The sequence below is a fragment of the Urtica dioica genome, chromosome 8, assembly GCF_054948205.1.
Source record: "Urtica dioica subsp. dioica isolate 48M chromosome 8, U.dioica_male_clone48M_v1_H2, whole genome shotgun sequence".
Taxonomy (NCBI): Eukaryota; Viridiplantae; Streptophyta; class Magnoliopsida; order Rosales; family Urticaceae; genus Urtica; species Urtica dioica.
The window spans coordinates 17,341,400-17,353,886 of record NC_142763.1 but is presented as its reverse complement, the minus strand read 5'-3'; positions in this window follow the sequence as shown (position 1 = coordinate 17,353,886).

The following is a 12,487-nucleotide window of genomic DNA, read 5'->3' as shown; positions in this document are numbered from 1 at the left end:
GTTTGAAGTTCCTTCATGAGCTCGGTAACAGTGTACTCCAGCTTGTTCATGGAATAATTCAATTTGAAGGTATCAAAGGTTTCGGGGAGAGTTTCCAAGATCATATCTATTTTAGTCTCCCCATCAATCTCAGATCCAAGAATCTCCATCTCGTTGAGATAGCTAATGATCAGCATCATATGATCTCTAACGGGAGTTCCAGCCTTCATACGACAGTTCATGAATTGTCGGACCGCTTGTTGCCTAGCTTGACGTCCTTGCCCTCCAAACATCTCATGGAGATTGTAGAGCATATCGGTGGCAGTTTCGAAATCACGATGTTGTTGTTGCAACACATTGTTCATTGATGCCAAAATATAGCATCTCGCAATCTCATCGGATCGAAGCCAGGCCGCCAGGACGTCTTTCTCCTCTTGCGTCGAATCATCATTCGTTTGAGGACAGGGGGTGGTGAGAACCCATTTGTGCTTGTCGACAGTAAGGACTATGTCGAGGTTACGTTTCCAGTCGACGTAATTGTCGCCTTCGAGTTTATTCGAGGAAAGAATTGTTGAGAGAGGGTTGAGAGACATATTGCCTATAACAGTTGAAACAAGTTTATGATTAGTCTTTGGTTTAGGATTTAAGTTTCATTAAGACTTTTGTAAAACCCAAAGGTGTTATAAACCAAACGATAATTTACTCCCTCAAGAGAAGGCCGCAAAAAATCTCCATTTATAAGTAAATGACACATCATTAATGCTAAGCCAAGATGTCAGTACATCATTTTGACTAGCCACCTTGTAAATTGGTTTGATCACTCATATCCTTTCGCAGAGCCTTAAGGAAGGATACTAGGGATTGAGCCTAAGTGTGCAACCAACCACTTAGTCCAAAAGATCAGCTTTGAAAAACAATCCCCCAAGGGGAGGCCTTGCCATCATTGCATCATTCTCGGACGTAGCTCATTGAGCAATGATCGAAGCAACAACGCCTTGGAGTACTCACATTTAAGTGAGGGTCGCAAGAGCGGCTCTTAGTCCCACGTTATTGCATCTTTCATTAGTGTTGGGGATCGCGGGTTACAAACAACGAGTATAACCCTCCCACTTAGTTTTTGGAGATGGTTCATCGACTCTTTTAAGTTCGGAAACAGATTTCCTAGTTAGAGAGCGACAGAGCGGACAACTAGAAGAGAATCCTAGATCGACATGTTCAGAGCAGTATTAGTGCATAAAGGCACAAGGGACATACTCGATCTTTTCCTATTTTCTATTTCGGGAAAGTGCGTGAGGGAAGTGTGAACTTCAACTCACTCGAACACTTGAAAGTTTGAGATTACACATCTTTTTATTTTTCGGTTTTGTCTACAAAGAGACCTCCCACTCAAAATTTCAAGAGCATATAGATTTTGAACATATGTGATATAGATATAGTTTTGAAAACATTTTGAAAATTTATTTGATTTGGATGACAAAATATTTTCAAGTTTGAAAGTGAAAACGGTTTTTCAAAATTCAAACTAGTTTTGTAAAAATTCAATTTCAATTAATCTTTCCAAAAACAAAACTTTTAATCTTTACACATCATGTTTATAATCATATGAAAAACATTTTTGCTCAAGAAAGTTTTCTCATTAGAGTTATATAACTCATCGTAGTGGGGTTTGAAAATCCGGATTTCTAAAAAACTGGAGTTTCAGACAGCCGCGCACCTCGGAGTAAAATCGCCATAACCGGCGGCTCCGATGTCCTTTTGAGCCGAAACCGGTGGCATTGGACAGAGGACAGACAGAGCTTTAATTTGATTCAAGAATCATTAAATTTAGATTTCTGAGCAGAGAGTTATGCCGCTTTTAATGCGGGTTTACATTCCAGCTCGAAGAAAAAGAAATAAATTAAAGCTTTGTCCTTTTAGATGCGAAAAAGAATCGAGTGTAACGGAACGTTTTATGAAGTTGTTTAAAGCTTTTATTTGTGTTTTATTAGCAGGGTAATAACATAAAAAAATAAAAGAAAAAACAACATGCATAAAACGATTCAAGTAAATAAACGAAACTAGCAAGAAAACAAAACTAGTCACAAAATTTACTCGAAAATTCTCAAACCTTTAAAACACGTTTTTCAATATAAAAAAATAAAAACTTTTAGAACTGATTCTAATGTGTTTTAACATCATCCCAAACTTATAGAAAATCAACATGGTTTTTAATTTAAAGGCATGAGCAATAAATTAAAAAAAATCTAAGATTACAATTCTAACTTGTCACAAAATTAGTAAACTTTTGAAAACGATTTTCAAGCTCATAATTTTAAAAACATGCACATGCATTCCTTTGACCATAGCTCTGATACCATTTGTTGGAATCGATCTAGGGTTTGAGAAAAAGTTTAACGCTTCGTTAAGCGGCGGAATTTTAAAAATTTTCTTTTTAAGTAAAACTAGTTTTTACTAACCTAGACAAGAGCATATGCATGTAAATAAAAACTAATATGAGCTATAAAAGTTACTAACCTTTTGATGCTTGAACGTTGATGAGCCTTTGGAAGGTTGGCAACGTTCGTCTCCCCTCGCAGCACGTCTCTCTTTTCTTTCCTCGGGAACTCGAGCAACCACGAAAGTTTCTATCACTAAATCACTCGAAAAGAAGGAATTAGTGAGTGGGCACTTTTAAACACTACGACTTGAGAACGAGTCTCGAAGTCGCAGAGCTAAAGACTAGGTCGAGTGAGGACCTAGGTGCCAAGACAAGAGAAAACCGAAAATAAACTAGAGAGAGAGAGAAGAGGACTTCGGCCAAGTTCTAGAGAGAGAGTCTCTCAAATCTCTTAAACTTGGATGAATGAATTGTGAGGAAATGGGGCTCCTATTTATAGGAGAGGTCTCACCTTCAATAAGGTAGTTTCCTCTTCTATAGAATATCACATATTCATGAGCAAAAATCCTTCATTTCCCATTTCATGTTGGGCGCCCAAGGCTGCCTCCTAGAGGCTAGGATTTGTTTCCTTTTTTGTTCCTTGGCTTTCCCTTTTCTCACTTGGCCGAATTTCCTACAAGCATGTGTGGGAAATTTGTTTCCTCTTTTTCTTTTGGCAAGTATCTAAATACATTTATGCACAAAATAAACTCTCTTTCCTTGGGTATTATGGGCGCCCATTTCACTTCTAGAAGGAGCTTCTAGAAGCTTCTTCATTTATTCATGAGAACATGAAAAAGGCCCATTAAGAGTTTTCAATAAAATTCTTATGAAATGAAATTAATTCACAAGGCCCAATTAATCATATTATGGCCGAGTGACATTAAGTCATCAAATGAACTTGTCAAAATTTATTGACATCCATTTCATCCTTATGTCTCAAAAGACAAAAATACCCTTTTAACTATTTTCGTTCTTGTTTTGGCTTAGCTTCCAGTTTAACTATTCCTATCGATGTGATTCGTGACAGTGACCTCATGGACCCAAATGAACAAAGCTTTAGCTAAACACTTGGACTCAAAAGTTCACAAACCTTTTCCAAGTTTAGCTTAATGCCAACTGACTCCACTAAAGAGCTGACACTGAAAATCTCTCGGTTCAAATGAATTTATTTTCTACTCAAGAATTCGACCTAATTATGATGAGCGGATCCACTGAATATTATCTATGTTTACCCTTCATGAATGTCATCAGCTAGTCGGGATTTACTAAATTACCATTTTACCCTTCTAGCTGTTATTTCCTCAACTCCTTTGTCGCTTGTGAATAAGTTAGAAACAATGTATTGACGAGGAGCTAACAAGTCACATTGTTTCATCCAAAAGAGTCAAGACTCAATTTGGACACTGGCCAGTTCATTTATTCACACTCCAAGGAACAAAGCATGAGGTGACATACATTGCATTTCAGCAATCTTGTACATGAATTCCATATCTATGAGAACTTCACAAAGTTACTCATGACAGACTCACAACTTAGTACTTCACCAATAGGCCTTGTTCGGAATCACATAGTGAGTCCGAACTTTGACTTTCTCAAATGAGAATACTAAGGTGTGAAATGGCATGTCTCATTTCAGGATTAAGGTAAGCATGATGCAATTCATACATAGTGACTTCGAGACATAAGAGGTTAAATGGTTTGTTCTTATCTTGTCTCTAGAAGTGCACTGGTCAATTCAGTACCTTCGGAAGATACCTAGAAGAACTATAGAGTTCCTAACTCTCAATGCCTCATAACCAGACATCATAGATTCTTCTAACAATCATACTGAGGTCAATAGTCCTTTGACCCTAAGATTGCGAATATATCGTTTTAAGCAAACTACGAAGAGTTTGTTCATGCAAATCTACATTTGTCTCTTCGTAAGTTGTTAAGTTTGTTTATGGACTAAAAGACTATGGTTTTATCATAAAGCTTCAGACAAGGAAGATTGAATGAACGTTTCAACTTTATTAATGAATGAATAGGCAATTACAAGCAAGAGTCTTTATGAGACTTTATTACATCAAATGTTCAAAATAAAGACTACAACTCTTCTTGTGGGCACCATTGACAACACCAGCCAGGGTCGACCTCTAGGCCAGGCTCGGCCTCCAGGCGAGCTCGACGCCCCAGGCGAGCTCAACCCCACAGGCCAGGCTCGACCTCCAGGCGAGCTCGACCTCCAGCCAGGGTCGACCTCCAGGCCAGACTCGACCTCCAGCCAGGGTCGACCTCCAGGCCAGTCTCGACCTCCAGGCGAGCTCGACCTCCAGGCGAGCTCGACCTCCAGCCAGGGTCGACCTCCAGGCCAGGCTCGTCCTCCAGGCGAGCTCGACCCCCCAGACGAGCTCAACCTCCAGGCAGGCTCGACCTCCAGCCAGGGTCGACCTCCAGGCCAGGCTCGACTTCCAGGCGAGCTCGACCTCCAGGCAGGTTCGACCTCCAGGTAGGCTCAACCTCCAGGCCAGGAATCAAAGACGAAGAACGCATTCCCGACGAAGAAGAAAGCAAAGCATTATTTCCCTCTTTGCGATTCTAAGATCCTCTGAAGCTCTTGGACGCTTTGGGCTTTGTCCCGAACTTCCTTGAGCCCTTTGGACTCTCGAAAAGTAATTTGGGCCGATCCAATACTAGGCACGTGACTATTCCAGGCCCACCACGTGTACTCAAATGTTAAAACCAAAAAACGGCTTAACAGTTATTTAATTAATTGTTAACTTAATGAGAATTATCATCAATTGCGTGCTTAAAAGGGGTGCATATTGCACCCTTCCTTCCTTGCCTGAGAGCGTGACTTATATACAATCTCACTAATAATGTAAAATTATTAATTTTATCTTTATAATTTATCAAATTTATTTTATTATAAATGAATACTAAATTATTTAAAGAGAAAAATATTTAAAATATGTGTATTTAACTTTTAGTCAAATTATTTACAAAATTTAAATTAAATATTTTTAATTATTGACATCCTAAATAATCATTTTCATCACTTTGTATACCAATTCTGTAAATTTCATTTTTGTCTTCTAAATTGTGAATTCGTACTCTTGGATGATTACATGGATTTTTTATTCATCATCAATATTATTTTTAGATCAATAGTTACTGAGATTTAATTGCAACTAAATACCTATTCGCTTTGTTATTCCATTGAAAAATGATTTATTACTCGTAAAGTTATGTTCAGATAGTTTTATTTATTTTATTATATTTGTTTACTTTATAGTTAATATTTAATATTCTGATTATGCTCTTCTCTGGGATTCTAATCCAAAGTTTTATCCATCATCAAATCTATTTTTTGAAATTCGGACATATTGAGATTTATTTTTATATAAATTTAGCTAACTATGTTTTTCAATCGAAATTTTTTTATTAACTATTCGAAGAGTTATTTTGTTACGATGATTTTACCTCATGATATGTTTTTTTATTTATTTACCATTTATCACGTTCGTATGAACTTCAAGCTTTTTTATATCAACATTTCTCATTAATATAATTTAATGTAATTCCCTACAAATAATAAAAAAAAAAGCAAAAACAAAAAAAACAACAACAAAGCGGTGTTAATGAAAAGCTAAGCAAGCAAAATGTCCACCTAGTTTATTAATAAGCAAAATAAAATAAAAAATATGCTCAAGTTCATTAGATCGTCGTCAATGTTTGGACAGTTATCGTTGTACCGACGTGCAAAGCATTTTTAATAGCCATAAATATTGTATTAATATTTCTTCTCCAATAATAATATATTACAGTTTTAACGAAGAAAAAAAAGAACTATTATATATATTACAGATGTCTATACTGTCGGCTCAGATTGGTTTTTATTATTAACATTATCATTATGCAACTCTTTTTTTTGTTTTTTCTTTTTTCTTTAAAAGGGGGAATGCATCTGGTTGGTTATTACTATCATAATTAAATCTAATTAAATCAGATAAATGACAGACAAGCCACATGAGAAGAGACAAAAGAGAGGTAAAGGCGTAAAGCATACTAGAACCCCCAACAAGTTTAAAACGTGCGTGGTGACTTTTACCTTTATTTTGGTACCATTCCTTTCTAATTAGATGTAAAGCGATCAGTCATTTTTTTTTACTCATACAATTTAATCGGTAAGAAAGTTAGGTGGGCCAAATTTATTGCTCTCTCCTCCTCTCTCTCCTTTCTCTTTCTCAGCGTCTTCTTCCTCGAAATTCGAGTAAACAACTCAAACAATGCACAAATTTATTGTTTGTGCTACGAAACCCTGCTGCTATTTTTATTTTTTTATTGTGTTATTAATTTATGAATAGTACAGCTCTCTCTCTCTCTCTCTCTCTCTCTCTCTTGTCGTCAATGTTTGGACAGTTGTCGTTGTACCGACGTGCAAAGCATTTTTAATAGCCATAAATATTGTATTAATATTTCTTCTCCAATAATAATATAAATACATCGTAAAGTATGTGCTTTTTGAATTAATCAACGGCTCATTTAATATACCCTCTTTTTTTTCCTCCACTATAAATACACCACCACCCCAAAGCAAAGAGTTCCAAGTCCCAAGACTCCCAACCCATCTCTCTCTCTCTCTCTCTCTCTCTCTCTCTCTCTCTCTCTCTTGTCGTCAATGTTTGGACAGTTGTCGTTGTACCGACTAACCGACGTGCGAAGCATTTTTAATAGCCATAAATATTGTATTAATATTTCTTCTCCCCCTCTCTCTCCTTTCTCTTTCTCAGCGTCATCTTCGTCTATAAATATAAAGCCCACCTAATCGATTATTTCATGCCCACACGCACATAAGAGTCCCGCACTTGTAATATATAAATATATGTATATATCATATATGTTCCGATTGTTAATGTTTACAATTGAGAAAGTGAAGCTGCCAGCATGTTTTTATATACATACATATTTATTATATTTATGTTTTTGTTAATTAGAGGAAACATGGTGGTCTATATGTTTATAGACGATGACAGAAGAGAGAAAGCACAGATGATTTGAAATGCATGGAAGCTATAGCATTTCACTCATTCGTACTTTCTTTCTTCTGTCGCCGTCACTTTGATATACAACATTATCACCTAAGTTCCTCTGGTATAACCTGGTGTTTTTTAATCTAATTTAAGCCTCTGAATTATCCTCGGTATGATCTTTCGAATGTGAGTAAATTAGGTCGCGTTTAACTTTGGAAGTCATACCATAAGCGTCGATACGATTCAGAATTCCATCCTAGGGTGTCGATTACCTCGACCGGGACAATTAAAACCGATTCTCATTTTATTAATATCATTGAAACTGTTTGATCATTGCTTTTTTGCCTTACCTTTTTTTGTTGTTGTTTATCAGCAGTGGTTGAGGATGCTTTTTTCGTTAAAGAGCAGGTTCAAAATTGGAGATGCTCGGAGACCTTTTGCCATCCAAAGAATCGAGCCTCTTCTACACTTCTCGATTTGCTTGGGAAGCAAATCCGATCCCGCGGTACACCTGACATTTCTTCTTTACTTGTTGGCCTAGTAATCTTCATAGTAGGGGTCTTTAATTGCTAATTATCTTAACCGGACTAGACCAGATCGTTTGAAATTGAGACTGAATTGTGCCTGAGAAAAAATAAAAATAAATTTTTACTTGTTAAGATATCTTAACCAGACTATCGTTTTGGATACGTTTAAATTTTTCTTTTTTTCAAATTTCGAAACTCCAAGTAAATGAAGCGGCGTATAAATTTCATCCATGCTACCAAGTCTTAAAACAAGCACGGATTCATCTTTAATTAACAAGTTTTAAATCCTTGCAAATTGAAAATAATAAAAAATTTCTGATACGATTTCGTTTGGACTGCGGTTTCCATTACTTGAAACCAAACCGGACGTGCCTTTTCAAATAAAAGCTGGTGATCCAATCTGATGTGGAGTTTGGACAATTTTTTTTTTTGGGCACCACGTCTAGTAAGTATTGACTTTTATTTCAGGTTCGTGTATTTACTCGGAAAAGGGTGTTCGAGGAGATGGAAAAAGCAAGAGATGTGCTCATCCGGTCGAGCTTGTTCGCGCAGAAAGAGCAAAAGATTCTTCTCCCGAAGATCGTGGAGTCTTTTGCAAAGGACTCGGGTTGACAACTGCTTATCTGGCCGATATGGTCGATAATTTGATGCTCGATTCTCGAAGCAAATTAGTCCACAAGAAAGGTTCCAAGGGCATCGAGTGGATTCCCCACAACTTCACTTTCCACTATTCCATCTCGAAAGAGGTCGTTTTTAAGGATTGACGATCGATCCACCAAGATCTCCTTTCCGGAAATGGTGTCCCGATCTTTAGCTTTACTGAGTCGCGCCATAAATAAGCTGTGTCTGAAAAAAGAGAGGCTTTAATGGGTGATCAAATTGGCTCAACTGAAACTAGTTATAAATAATAATAATATAATGCGAGTACAAAAGAGGAACGGAAGCAGAGAATGTCATTGACGTCTTTGTAAGGTTGAGCTTGTTTGATCACTAGTTTTAATGGCTTGGTTTGAATGTATTATCTGAGCAATTTTAATCCATGTATCTGAGGTTTCTATCAAATAATAAATATTCTAAGTTTATTGTTTAATTATCTCTTTTAAAATTGAAGACTCCATAACTCTGTTTTTCGAAATAACAAAAATGCCCTCAAAATCATTCACATAATATTTGAAAAATGAAAAACATCATTCACAATTATTTCACTTTCTTTTGTTCAAAATAACGATAGTTTATTTCGAAATAGTTAATATTTAAAAAGAAAAGAAGAAAATAAGAACTGAGCTGATTTTGAACAGAATAAAATAGAAAAATAGAAGAATTTTTTCACCAAATAAAAATTAATGAAAAATGTAAAAGATAATTAAGAAATAAAATGATAATTAATGAAGAAAATAAGAACTTAGAAACAGGCTTAAAATTTCAGCGTGGATCGATGAGGACACAAAGAAAATCGAGGTGGATTCCATGTTGATTCCTAACAAGAAGCCTCCCGACAAACCGCCCGTGTGAAGGCCGAGAAGATCAGTCTTTGTGAACCTCTCAATGTCCATAAGAAAAAAAACACACCCTTACAAATTCGAGGACAAATTTTCTCCACTCCGGACGAATTATGAGCATCAATTGTGATCAGTTTTATTTCATTTCAATTTTAGAATTTGGTGCATTGATTATGGTTTATTTCCTTTTTTACGCCCTTTTCAACTCTATAAGTATTATTCTCCATTGATGTAATTTGGTAGATTTTATGAAATAGTAAAAAGAAGTCAATATTGCAATTTGCGATTATCTCTCTTTCCTATATTACGCTCTACATCAGTCATGCTGTGACAGCCTCACTTCTTCCTGTTTGTGGACCCTTGGTCAATGATTTCAGGAAACTACAACACCATAAACAAAATGATAAGTAGGAAATATATATATATGCCCGGAATTTCCCATCTCAGTAGGAGCCTCTTGTTTGTGACATGCTATGTTTCCCTTATAATATAAAGGGTGAGTCCCTTTTCTTCTCTATGAAGCATTAAACATACAGAAAACAAAATCATAATATGAAGTATGAACTAAACTTTCACAACCTAATCCCATAACCTCTGTACCTGGACGTTGTCGTAGAGCTCAAACAACGGAACTGCGAGTACTCTCTCTCCGACAAGTGAACAACGTAAAGCTTTTTGCATTTCTGTAATGAACCTGGCGAACATCGGTAGAGAAATATTGACATTTACACCGATAATAGCAACAACCCAAACATATATAACCAGTAAAGGCTACAGATTTGAACAAATATGTTTGTTCCATTGCAACTTAACTACAAGCTGAAACACAACTGGATACCAGAGAAGAACTCTACAAAAGTCATTATTTACACCCTTTACAAGATAACTTCTAAAACATGCCAGCTGTCTTTCGCTTCCTGCTGACGTGAAACCACTTTCTTATTCAAATTGTATGGTTTCACTTCGTGTACTCTTTCCGTATCATTATACAAATTCATCTTTCTTTATTTTCGGAATATTCAGAGGAAAATATCAAACGTATGTTATGATCCTACAAAGCCCATATTAGCTTTGTAAATCCGATATAAAGCTTAATGAGATATATATAAATGACTGTAAGCTAACATCTCACGTTGAAAGATAACTTGAACATGAAAAAAAGATGCAGTAGCTGAAATATGGTAACATACGTTGGTGACTGTAAGCTAACATATCCCATATTAGTGACTGTAAGCTAATTCATATTTATGCATACGTAAGTTATCTTGTATCTCCTATAAATTCACATATATCCCCATCTCTTTACGTTGGTTTCTTAGTGCACTTATTTGAATAACTTGTTCTCTGGGATGGATGGGTTTCCCTGCTTTCGTATCATTAGCTTGTATTTCAGCAGTGAAACAAAAGACTTGCAACGGTACATGTGTATAAAAAAAAAATATAGGAGAGATACCTTGAGATGATCAGGCATGCGCTTAAACTTCTTTACAAGATCCTTCTCCAAGGGAGCTGCTCCGGAAACTTGAACTAAAAGTCTTCGCATCAGCTGGATCGCCACTTGATCTGCCGAGCCGAAATTAAGCAAAACAAGAACTCTACACAATGCCAAGATGTAGGACTTCACCATTAACAATCCACACTCTTGAAATCATAATGAGATCAATCAATCTAATTGAAACTCAATCAATAAGTCAGCCTAAAATCTCAATCAACCAAAAACCATGAATCACCAACTAAATCAATCCAAACAACCACGATTTCGGAATCCCCAAATCAGATGACAATTTCAAACCTTAGAAAACAATTAAAAAACCCCTAATTTACAAACCTAAAAGTCTGGAAGCTGATGACGAAGACAGAGGAATCGGGCGGCCGAGATTCTTCGGAAGCGTCGTTGCCAGCGAGGACAGAGCAGAGGTCAGCGACGGGGCGGAAGCGGCTTGGCAGAGGCGGACTCGGCGGAGGAGAAAGAGTCCTGTCAAGTCGCGCAGAGGACTCGGAAGCGCGCGTCGAGTGGGCGCGAGGACAGAGAGACAACAGGCGAGAGGGAGAGATGGCGGCGCCCGGTCGCTGGTCGCGCAGTCGGCAGAGGCGCGCGCGCAGTCGGGGTCGGCGCTCGCGTGGGAGAGAGGAAGAGAGGACGAAGGAGAGGGAGCGGGTGAGAGAGAGGAATAGGGGAAAATGGTGGTGGCGACAGCTGTATCGAACAAGTGTGAAAACAAAATCAGAACAGCAAAAGCGTGAAAGAGATTTGGATTTCATATTGACTTACTCTCTATATCCGGAAGCTCTTGCGCAAAGAATAATTGGCGTGCAGACATGTAGGGGACCTTAGACCGTTCGCATGTCGTCGTTAATTTCTTATTTGCCTGAAAAATACATAATGTAAAAACAATGCAAGAGCAAGTGTTGGTAACCTATATACTATTCTAAAAATACAATTGATCCCCGATCAATTAACATTTTAATTTTTTGTCTAAGCTATTTCTATTGGGAAAACATTTTTTTCCTGAAATTTGACAATATTAACAAGTAACGTGGCAGAAGTTTAAGTTAAAACAAGGATTAAAATAGCACGTCCCCAACCATTTAGTTTGTATTTGATTTTTCATTTCTTGACAGTTACTAATAATATCTACAAAACATTTGCTTGGATATGTAATCAGTTACTAACAATTTACGATAGAAAACGGGGAAAAAAAAAAAACTATGTTTCTACCTGCGTACTGGGAAGTATTTTTTTCCAAATCCTAGTATTCTCAAGAGAAAGGAAGGTTTTCCCGAAAACATGTTTCTTTATGATGGAATCGCCATGAAAATAAATACTGTATTTATAAATAATTGATGTACATATTCTTGTACCTTTATGGAAGAGTTCTTATTCTTCAACGCCAGAAAAGTACTCAGTACCGTTTCTGAAGGAACAGATTCAGAAGTGGTGTCAGTAGAAGTCCGTGCTCCTGCAGTACGTATTTATTACGTTATTAGGCAGGGATAACTACAACTTGTTGTACCAACATGATAGTAAAAGTAAGCAGCATAAAATGAACA